The sequence below is a fragment of the Podarcis pityusensis genome, assembly GCF_964106645.2.
Source record: "Podarcis pityusensis genome assembly, chromosome: 6".
Lineage (NCBI taxonomy): Eukaryota > Metazoa > Chordata > Lepidosauria > Squamata > Lacertidae > Podarcis > Podarcis pityusensis.
The window spans coordinates 47148059-47160343 of record NC_138030.1 but is presented as its reverse complement, the minus strand read 5'-3'; the positions used below and the strand labels follow the sequence as shown (position 1 = coordinate 47160343).

Below are 12285 nucleotides of genomic sequence, written 5' to 3'. Positions count from 1 at the left end.
CAGCTGCCGAATGTTTTGGAAGCTGAACGCCAAAAACCCAGAAGTGAATGCTTCCGTTTTCGAACGCGCCTTGGAAGTTGAACAGCTTCCATGGTGCATTTTTCCATTTTCACTATTCACTTTGCTGACAGCCCTTTGATTTTCGGTTTTCAAATGTTTCGGAAGTCAAATGGACTTCTGGAATAGATCATGTTCGAAAACCGAGGTTCCACTGTACAGTATATTGCAAACACTTTAATTTATGATATGGAAATTTAGGGGGAGAAGGAAAGCTTTACCCGCCCTATTCTTGGAACGTTTCCTAACAATGGTCTACACTATTCTTGTAACAATATTGCAGAGTTTACCTGCTTGCTGCTTGCTCTCTTCTCTGAACAAGATTTTTACAGAAGCTGGGCTTCCCCTTCATAAAATAAAATTAGCCAACAGCAATCTGTACTTCCAGATTTTTACAAGTTTGAACATTATATTTGGTGCTGTAAACTGTTACAAAGGATTAATAATACATGGCTCCCCCCCCTAAGTTTTCCTTGTTTTCTCATCAAGCTTAATGGGATTCAGAAACAATTTGGAATTTTAAACTGTCCTAGCTCCCCCAAGTGGCAGTATCAATTGTTCAAAAACCTCTGGAATACAAAACAAACACTATCGGGTTGCTTTAATGGACCAATCCAGTTATGTTTTAATCAACATTTCTCAACATGAATGCAACAATGAGATTGTGTATCAATTATTCATTTAAGTAACATGGCAGGCAAGGAGGGAGATTGTTTCATATGAAAACAATTAATCATACTGATAGCATTCTTTATTACACACTAAAAGACTGATTTGACCTAGAACTGTAAGTTTCTGCATTAATTAGGATCTGACATTCTATGACTACAATCTTATGTATATTTTTGTGGAAGTAAGTCAGATTTTCTTCTGTAATAATTACCTCCAAGAAAATATGCATAGAATCAAGCCATATAATAATGTTTCCTCTCCAATTTGTACTGAAACCCCACTTTTAAACCAACATCAGACTGATCTCATTCAAGTTGAAACCAGATCATTATCTTCTCTCTCATCTCCACAGTCATTAGCATTATTATCTTCTATTGTAACTGCATTCCTTACAGGAGAATCCTATGCTCAGCAGCAAGTTCTGCTGTGTTCAGAGGTGCTTGGTTTGAAATAAACGTACACAGGATTGCAACCACAAGCTCCATGTTGCTGAACAAAAGAGAATGGGTGGAATCAAGAAACAACTTCTCAAAATCCAGTATTTCTGTTTTTCATTCAGTCTTGGGAAGCTGAAACAGCTGAATATATTCATTTGTTGACTGGGCCAATTAATATAATTACAATACTGCTGAACTTTTCCTCTCATTCCTAGGACCAACAATGTATCAAAGAAGTGGAGAAAAACATGGATTTGTTTGTATGCGTGCTTGCCAGGTAAATCATTTACCGTATTTGTTGAATGAATCTCCAGAACTAGTTGTATTCCCATAAGATGGCAAACAAATGATTCTAACCGGTTAACACGCAAAGTTATAAATATGCACAATTTGATAACTAAGCAAATTGCAGAGCCAAGTTTAGACTGAGGGTGTGAACAGGAACACTAGTTCACCCAGGAGGGCCAACAGTGTGTGTTTGTTTATGCAGAAGCAAGTCCCGCCGAGAACAATGCAAATAAAAATACAAAATGCCACATACACTATGCAGTACACACAGAGGGACTTTTCCACATTTCTCTAAAGATGCTACCCTGAAATACTGGGAGATCCTTCAGAGCAGCACAATAGGAGAACCACCCTAAACAAATGCACAAAAGTGCCACATATGCAAAAGCACTGTGTGGGTATTCAAAGGTCTCTGAATCCCTGCCTATATGGTGTGAATAGAGCTACCATTCTAATGCAGATACATAAATTATGAGTAAAGTGTTATTTATTTAGGGAGCTATCCTAACTCCCCCTCTCCAGAGCAAAGGAACCACTGCTTTTCCCTGTACCCAGGGTAGCCACCAGATGTCACACACACACACACCCTACCTACTTATAACTCATGTTTATACATTTTTACTAGGAAACAATTATCACTGATTTCAAAGAAGCCTAGTCTTACTAAATTTCATTTAAGTCAATGATACTTACTTTTAAGTAAATATATGTATAGGCTCAGTTGCTGTGGAAAAGGAAATCACAATTCCTGTCGTTGTTGCTCAGAGCATTCTTTGTCTACTCACAAATCTCTCACTAAAAAGGAGTTAGTTTAACAGTGGAGGCTTCAATATGCATATGAAATGGTAGAAGGTGGGGGACTATGAGCTGGGAGACAACAAAATTGCAGATAACACGTGTTGACTGTAACTTCTTAGCCAAATCTTGTGCTAGAGGCCTCTAGTATTTAAAACGATTCCCAATAAGAAACTCATCTGATTCCTTCTATACTGCCTTGTTCCCAACACTGGCAACCTAGCAATCCATTCACAAGCATTCCATGATCTGCTGGTGGATTCAAATAAACTCTCTTAGAAAACTAAAGCATAGATTAAACAATAGCCTATTAAAAGATATTGATCCAGCTTTATATGCACACTGAGCTGTGTGATATTACGAATAACCTATCACTTCTAATCAAAGGAACAAAGTAGACCAGTAGGACCTATATCAATACTAACTGTAAATGCAACAGTCTCAGCACCCCTTAATGACTCACCTAAGACCCTGTCATTAAAATTCACTTTTTTTAACATAGCGTTTTTTATCTTCAGCAATACCATTTGATTTCTGACTGTTTTGTTAACCATGTTTTCAGGGATTTATAACAACTCTCAGAGTTGAAGCCTTGAAGAACTGTTGCTTAGAAGCTCAACCGTATTTTTTTTTTTAATGCCATTTATAAAAACAGTTTCCCTACTGTTGATGAAATCCAAATGATAGCTAGAAAGCAGATTTTCTTTATTTTTCTGGGGGGAAATCTAAGGTAACTAGTCACTTCCAAAGTTCTCCTGTGCATCAACAGCAAAGGGCTTGTATACTTTGGACTTTCACCAATATCATTTTCCCCAATTGTGCTTTATATTTTTATTGATTCAAATGCAAATGTTGTGTATCCTAAAAGCTTAAGACATGTAATAGTATATTAAACAAAAACATAGACATACCGTTAAAATAATACTACACCTCAAGCCATCTACCAATTTAACCCATACCAAGAAAAGTTAGTTTGAACAGAAAGATGATACTACACCAAACAAGGAACTTCCGAAGAAAATAACTGCAGAAGTATGAAGCAGCCACTAGTATTGCTTTCTGGAATATCTTTCAACACAGCTGCACAGCACACAAACAGTACAATTAAAACGCAGTCCTAGTCTGTCTCTGAGGGTGCTAAGAGAAGAGAGTTCACAGTAAGGCTTTCTGTGTTCAATAGGTCTTAGCCTGTGGGCCCTCTATGGAGTCTTTCATTTTCATTTTTAAATCATTTTATTCTGCATCCATTATGATTTGGGTTCATATCAAGGCAATTACCGTATCTCATTTTCAATACCATTTATGCCTACAGAAGTTTTTGGGTGGACATACCACTTTGCTTCCAGTCAGTGCGTGTCCCGTAGCTTTCTGCTGAATTTCCGTAACTTTTTATACCACAAATATTCTGTGTGGGGGTTTTTTGGTCCTGTTTTGATTGCACTATGGCACAATAGTGCCCCTACAGGTGGCAAAAACCCAGTGCCATATGCATCTTAGGACCAGAATGTGGATGGTTTAGTAAAAAACAACCCAACACTAATGCATTATTATTGCATCAATGGCATGTTGCAGAATACACCTACAGAAGACCACTAGTCTGAAGGAGCCCCTAGGTATGCTGGTATATCTTTTTAAAATACATATTACCACATTGCACAATTGGCACATAGCCATTTTATATTACTGTACTTTTAATTCTGTAATGCCATAAGTAAATCCATTATTACATTTTAGGAAGCTTGAATAGACTGCTTTTCAGCAGCATTCATGTCACAGGAAGCATCTGAAGTTGCAACTGAATTCTATTCCATGTAGAATTCTGCTCTGGAATCTGATAACAGAATCTGCTTCCATGTACCAATAATAGTAGTAGTAGTAGTAGTAGTAGTAGTAGTAGTAGTAATATTATTATTATTATTATTATTATTATTATTATTATTATTTATACCCCGCCCATCTGGCTGGGTTTCCCCAGCTACTCTGGGCGGCTCCCAATAGAATATTAAAATCACAATAAATACATCAAACATTAAAAACTTCCCTAAACAGGGCTGCCTCTCAGGTAGTTGTTTATTTCCTTGACAACTGATGGGAGGGCGTATCCAATAGATGTCCATGATATTCGAGTGGCCACATGATATAGTTGTGATTCCTACATAGCAGGGGGTTGGACTAGATGACCCTCAGGGTTCATTTCAACTCTACAATTGTATGATACTATGATTCATTGCAATAGCTGTGTTAGATAGAAAAACAACAGTATCGTGTTCTCTGCTATACAAGATACTGTGTTTTCAAGATTTGAAAAAATGCTACCTTGAAATAAGATAAATTTATTGCATATTGACTGGTTGAAAAAAAAAATAGTAAGCCCTTTAACATCACAGTAAATGCCTGCCTGAATGCTATGGTTATAATCTATATTTTCCTTTTACAAATTTGTTGTCCTCACTTATTTATCCACAAAACAAGGAAGTTCCCACAACTCATGGAATTACACTAAAATTTTGAGACTCTTTATCTAGCCATATTAATCTTATTTTGGTACCTTTTAATTATATATCTGTGAAGCTTGACAACATTAGACTGCCTTCTCCTATCAAGACTTTCCCCTCTCATTTTGATTATATACAGCTTTCAAATCTTTCCCATCAGGCCCCTTTGCTACTTATGTGCACATATACCCATAAAGGTGTGAGTGTACATTGTGGGTTTTTTAAGATGTAGTTTTTGCAGTGAAAACTAACCATTCACACAAAACAGTGTGAGAAAGGAAGACATGATCAAAAAGAGCAGACCTGCTGCCAAAAACAGTGGACCCCAGCTGTTTCACTCTAACCAGATGGAGTGAACAGAAACACCGGAATTTGGATGCTGCCATTATTTAAGCATCTAAAGCACCTAAAGCTATTACTGGCTTTTAAAAGTTTTTTTTTTTTAAATTTATTTAATCATGTCAGGTTTTTACTGAAGTATATGCTCACCCATGTTTCCATTACTTTCTCAACTGTAATGAGGTAGAAACTTACTTCCCCAAAAAAACATTTTATTAGTTTTCAATACAGTAAAATGAAACTTTCTTCTTAAAATAAGAAATGCAAGAATCCTTGCAGTTTCATCATTCCCAATCTCAATAATTCTCATGCATTCTAATTGTATTACAGTGCTTCAATTTTGATTCAGTATAAACATCCTTTCAGTTGGGTCTGGAAAAACATTTCAGGGCGCAGTCATGCTCAAGATTTACCAGCTGAGATGCAAAAGAATTTGGCAGCATCCCAGCTATGTTTGCCGAACACTAGATATGTTTCCACAATGACAGATAAAAATAATAATTTAATTGTGCACTCCTGGCCACTGCCCAAACCTGGGTGTTCTAGGTTCAGGGATGAATCCAGCAGTATACTCAAACTGCAAACCTAAGTTTTCAGGTGGGGGGCAGGAGGGATGAATCCCTATCCAGCACAAGTGCCTTTTAACTAACCAGGAACAAGTTCTGTCTTGTCTAGATTAGGTTTCAATTTGTTCACCCTCATCCAGTCCATCACTGACACCAGACACTGGTCTAGCACCAAAACAATTTCCTAAGATTTAGGTGGAATGGAGGGCAAGGATTCCATACACAAGTGGTGGCTCTCACCTCTCCAAGGAGCCTGTCTGCATCCTCAGGCTGCACAAATTGTAAGGTATTCTTTAACACAGGACAAGCAGGGGCCAGTTACCGCATATCCACAGGACTGGTGTCAACTATAGTATCCACGACAGATATGCTGACAGAACACGTAAATAGGATGGACTTATGGGTGGGGCAAGGATGGCACAGGGAAGAAGCACAATTATGCTATACAGTGGTACCTTCGGCTTAAGAACTTAATTTGTTCCGGAGGTCCGTTCTTAACCTGAAACTGTTCTTAACCTGAAGAACCACTTCAGCTAATGGGGCATCCCGCTGCTACCACACCACCGGAGCATGATTTCTGTTCTCATCCTGAAGCAAAGTTCTTAACCCGAGGTACTATTTCTGGGTTAGCAGAGTCTGTAACCTGAAGCGTATGTAACCTGAAGCGTATGTAACCCGAGGTACCACTGCACCCTATAGTCCCTGGTCATGTCCACACCATACATTTATAGCACGTGGCTTCCCCCAAAGAATCCTTGAAACAGTAGTTTATTAAGGATGCTGGGAACTGTAACTCTGTAAGAGTCAAACTACCGTTCCCAGGATTGGGGGGGGGGGGGAGCATGTGCCTTAAATGTATGGTGTGGATGCAACCATTCACTCCACAACTATAGCCCCTTCAACTATAGCCCCTTTAACAATGCAACTTTACACCAACCCTCCCTTTGGCTGCTTGTAAAAAATATATTTCCCTCCCTGGGTGGATCTTGAGCAAGAGCTATGTGTGCTCTCTGCAGGTCCCCTGCCAAAGCTATGTGGGTACTGTGTTGTGTGGGGTCTCCTTCCTCCCCTTTGGTGCTGTGTTTCAAAATGCTGATTGCAAAGAACATAAAGGCCACACTATTGGCATGTCCAACATTTTAATGGCATCCTTGTGTGTGTGTACCCCCCCTCAGCTAAGCATACCTTGGATATGGTGGCTCTTCTGCTAGCATAGCAGTGGCGTATATCCACTTCTAACATACAATGAGTACTGTATAGGATTGCTCTGCAAAATAATTGGATGCATTCATAACGTTTAAGGAAACAGAATAACATTTTAAAGCACCAGCTCTGTACAAAGATGAAATACGGTACTTTAATTCTGATCCACCAGCACAAAATATTTAGGAATGGGGGTGAACGGAAATTTCCAGAGTTGCCCTCAGAACAGATTCAAAGCAAAAAGGCCACAGGAAAGTCATGTTTCAAATACCAGCTCTTTTTTTGTTAAATATATAATTATCTAATTACATAAAGGTGGCCATGTTTGTTTTTACCGCAAGACACTGAGTCTTATGACACCCTGACCACTAACAAATGTAGTATGGTATAAGCTTTTATGGGCCGGACCAACAAGGAAGGATTATACTTCATGCGTTTGATGAAGTGGTTCGGCTGCACAAAACCTTATACTGTAATACAATTGTTAGCCTTCTAGTGCCACAGGATGCTCTATTTTTTAATGTATTGTTCCTTGGCCAACACTTAAAATATGGATTACTTATGTCTAGTTTCTAAACAGATTTATATGAAAATAAATCTATATTATTTCAGTTAAAATATATTTGTGCAGAACTGGATTGCAAGGATCAAAACTTTCCCAGAAGAGAGGGAAACTCAATGCACAAGAGTAGAAGAGTAGCAAAGAGGGTTGATATTGGAGGAATGCTGTGAACAATCCTAGGCTGAACCAGATGGCCATAAGAACACTTATCAAGAAGAAGAAGAATTTGGATTTGATACCCCACTTTATCACTACCCGAAGGAGTCTCAAAGCGGCTAACATTCTCCTTTCCCTTCCTCCCCCACAACAAACAGTCTGTGAGGTGAGTGGGGCTGAGAGACTTCAGAGAAGTGTGACTGGCCCAAGGTCACCCAGCAGCTGCATGTGGAGGAGCGGAGACGCGAACTTGGTTCCCCAGATTACGAGTCTTAATTATCGCTCTTAACCACTACACCACACTCGCTCTCAAGGTATCAAGGTAGTGGCAGTTGCCCCTAGGCAAACAGGGAGCTAAGTCCCACCATCAAAAACAGGCATCAGATGGTTGTGTAGGAGACCAAGAGTGAGGCACACCTATTGCCCCTTCTGAGCCCCAGGAACTGTTTCTTACCAGCACAGCACTGAAAGTACAATATTTACAATTTCAGTTAAATGCACAAGATTGTTTTCAGTCTACCTGATGCAATGGGCCTCCTTTATCTACACCAAAAACAATAATCTGGTCAACAGCTCTGAGTTTTCACTACTTCAAAAGTGCAGCACTCAGCTCCACTGGTTTCTCTTTCATTCCAGCTAAGATGACCTACTGGGATCCCCCTAGAAGCACCACAATGCATCAAGGGCCCAGATATGCTTTTTAAATAAAAGCACACATTCTACTCATGTAAAAACACGCGGATTCCCGGACCGTCTGTGGGCCGCATTTAGAAGGCATTGGGTCGTATCCGGCCCCCGGGCCTTAGTTTGCCTACCCACGTATAAGAGCATGTACTCGTGGTAAGCCAAATCCCAGGCCTTCACATAAAACCAGTTGTTGCAGCCTTGTATACATCTTGTATATTTCTTAATCATAATCAATCCTATAAACTGTGTCTCCATAGTGACTCAAAGAGTTCAGCCATTAAACGGTATATGACTGGAACAAATAAAATAACAACTGGGTTGCTAAACAAAACAGATGAATGAATTAGTTGTTCCATCTCACTTATGCTAGAATGAAAAAGCACTCAGAGAAGTTTCCACAAAACAAGTTTACAATAACTTTAGTTCTTTCGAGTCCCCTTATACTTTGTAAGGCACTCTTGAGAGCACAGAAGCTGTGAAGGGGAAAGGTGCTTTATCATTCCACAATGAATTGATTTTCATCCACAACTCCTGGCCATCAATCTGCCTTTATCTCCTCCCCCACCCCATCCCCCAATTCTAGACACAAGTATATTTTGACTTAGAGGTTACTGACAACAAACTGCATAGAAACGAGTACTCTTCATAAAGTACAACTAGTATACTTTTGTATTCTACAGAAAAATTCCTGGCAATTTAAACACTGAAGTGCAGGCTTTTATCCTTCACTTAGTATTGGTTCCTGAAGGATACACATCTGACCACTGTCAACAGGTAGTTGTTTTCTACCTACCAATATGTTTAACCTAAGGATGGGTAGACCTGGGTAATAATAATTCTTGTATTTTCAGAGGTTGGGAATCAGCCATTTTTATTATTCTTGTTCCTGGAAGGCCACGGTACAACCTGATGCCAGCATAGCAGATAAATACTCTCGTTTGAATGTCTGCTACCTCCTCCGCAATTTCATCTTAACACCATGGCCATATGCAGATTCCATGGCTGTACCATCAGCCAAAAACAGATTTCTCCAACAGATTGCCTTGTTTACCATTGCCTTGTTTACCAATATTTTGTGAAATTTCCTTGGCCTAATAAAGGCATTGCCCTAATACAGATTTTAGAATTTTCCTATGAGACACAGCTCATGACTACCTTCACTTTTTCTCAGAAAGAGGTTATATAATGAATTTTTTAAACTCAAAATGTCTGTTAAACTTTACATTAAATTCCATCTTCCTAAAAGGAGTATGAATACAGTGAAAGTGTAAAATGACGGATCACACAAAAATAACTCAATCAATTAGCATGCTAAGGATCCATGACGTTAGAATACTTTTTGTTGAAAATAATTTATGTTGCTCTTTGAAAGGCACTATGAAACATGTTTCTAAGGATTCAAATCAGAAGTTTATTCTTGTTTGTTTAGATCAGAAGATAAATTACATAGCCTTTCAGTTTTACCTTTCATAGTTTTTACAATCCCTTGTTATCAATACATGTGCCTATTTATTAGTAGTACGTTCATCAAATAAAAAATAAATGCAATAAACTAGCTATTGAAGTTTACTTTTAGCATTTTGCCATTTGTGACCAATATAATCCAGCCTGGATTACAATCGTGTTGAGAGCAACCTTAATTCTTCTAGTAGGGGTAAATTTATTTTAGTATTTCTAATAATTTGTACAGGCTTTTGTCCCCCTAAGTGTGTGTTATAGGACTGGAAAGAGGATCCTTTAATCCTCTGGCTTGCAAATGCTCTATGGCCCTCCTATGTCATGATTTTGCAGTTGTATATTGCTTTGTTTGTTGACTTTATTATTTCATTTTATTGTACTTTTATTAAATATTTTGTTTTAACATGTTGTTTACCACTTTGGGGGCTTTGGGGCAGAAAAGCAAATTATACACACATATATTGACTGTAATAATAATAATAATCCACAAATTTGCTCTTCCTTTTCAGAAACCATTTTTGGCGTGGTTGTCTTGCACAGGCCCGCTAAAATGATTAGGAACTCCTTAATAGGACTAATATACACACTCTCTCTCTCTCTCTCTCTCTCATATACTACAATGTTTTCCTCTTGCCAGAAATTGCAATGGGATTTTCACATTAAAACTTTCTAGTGGATTAAGAGCTCCCTCTTTTTATGCATTAGGGCATTTCTATGGAAACTCCAAATACTGTTTTGGTAAAGTATATAATGTTGGGAATATGATGGTGTTTCTACCTCCACTATATAAGGAGCCTTTGTACCATTTTGGAGATGAATCTACACAAAGCTTCGAAAGGCAAGATTAGACAAAAAGTTTTAAAAATAAACATTTTTAAATACAAGTGGGAAATGCCCCTCTAATAAATGATATATTGCAGCTTTGGACAGATACTGCTGTTTGGAATAAATAAACTTTGTCAACTTTTCATTCTCAATTTCCCAAAGACAGAACCCTGCTCGTTTATTCTGAGTTACACTTATAGCTCAAAAACAAAGAAGTCAGGAGCCCATGAAACAACAAAATACACCGAGACATCAGTTCTGTCTCAAAACTTCCAACATACCACTTTAGCAAAGGGGTGCTTTTCTTCCAAAGGTCTTTTCCCAAATCTTTAAGTAGGTCCAGTTGCCTAGCTCCAAATCAGCCATCACCCAAGTAAGTCTCCGATAGTATGAAAAAAGGGAAGTAACATGAGAGCTTAAATTCCTTCCCCCCAACTCCATCTCCACCTCCTCCTTACATAATGAAGAGGAGACACTAACGGGGGGGGGGGGGAGCTAATAACAACATCACTACTTTCTCTCCGCAGTTCTGCTCCACTGCAATGACTGAGGCAGCAGCGTTTGTATTATTTTTTTTTAAACGCTCTCTAAACCAGGTTGGAAATGCCAGGTGTCTTGTCATCAGCATCCGAAGAAGTGATTGCTCGGTGGTGGTGGTGGTGTTGGGGGCGAGAAGCGTCTTCACCCTCGCCCTGCTCCCAGTTCTTTCATTATTTCCATGGCCCCCTCCACCTCCCGACCCCAAAACACACACACACAGCATCTGCCATTGTTCCTCCCCTCCTTTCCCACTCCCCTTTTAGTAAGAATGGGGCTGTTTTTTCGGGGGGGGGGTGTTCTTCCAAAGAAGAGGTCGGGTAGAACGACGGCGAGTGAGAGAAATTCGATTTCCAAGTCTCCCCAGGCAACGCCTGGCTGGGGAAGTCGTGGCGGGGAGAAGAACAAACAGGGCTTGGATCCTACGGGGAAGTGAGCGGCCGGCGCCTGTTGTTATGGGGTTGCGGGGAGAGGGTGTGCGAGGCGCGCCATGGTGGCAACCAGTGCCTGGGCTGCCCGGAAGATTTCCCCTCAGGAAGGAGGGCGAAAGGGGCCTCTCCGAAGGGGCCGGGGGCCGAGAGAGAGGCTGAGGCGGAGGGAGACCGGGCTGGAGGTCCCGCCAACCCAAGAGCAGCGCCCCTTCCTTCCCTCCGAGGGAGCGAGAAAAGCGCGCCTCTTTCCCGCCGGACCCGCCAGCCAACGCCGGGTACCTGCCCTCGCCGCCGCCGCCGCCGCCAGCTTCTGCTGCTGCTGCTGCTTCTACCGCTGCCGCCGCGTTATCCGACCGGGAATGACATGAGCTACCGGCGTTGGCCGCGAGTCCCCTCCGCAAAGCCCCTCCTCCTGCTGCCTACTGGCCCCGGCGCTTGCCCGTCTGGGAGAGCGGTCCCCATGGCGCTTTCTCATTGGGCCGCTTCTCCCCGCCCGTATGTAAATAGCGCCTCCCGCTCATCCACAATCAAACTGCCCTGAGGGGAGTCCGAAGTCTCGAGTTCCCATCCTCCCTCCGGGAAAATAAATAAGAGGCCGATAGATCGAGGGAGGGGAAGCCATAGTCCCACCAAGCACCCAGTTCCCGCCCGGCGCTACAGCCCCGGGTCCTCTCAGGCAGCGGCCCGCCGAAGCCGCCTGGCCCCCCAGCGAGTCCCAAGGATGTCCCGGGCAGCAGTTCTGAGAAACCCCATATATCGCAGAAGGCGCTCTCTCGC

General features: G+C 40.9%; 1 protein-coding gene across 2 annotated transcripts in view; it reads right to left on the bottom strand.

The window, feature by feature from the left end:
* FKBP5 (FKBP prolyl isomerase 5) overlaps positions 1-11938 on the bottom strand; it is a 30330-nt gene extending 18392 nt beyond the window's left edge. The window contains exon 1 of one of the 2 annotated variants that reach the window (XM_081010494.1): positions 11788-11938. The gene's annotated coding sequence lies outside the window, so the exon portion shown is untranslated. Of the gene's footprint in view, positions 1-10821; positions 10959-11787 lie in introns of those variants that run through there. The other variant, XM_081010495.1, reaches the window with a different exon arrangement.
* Positions 11939-12285: the final 347 nt, after the last annotated feature.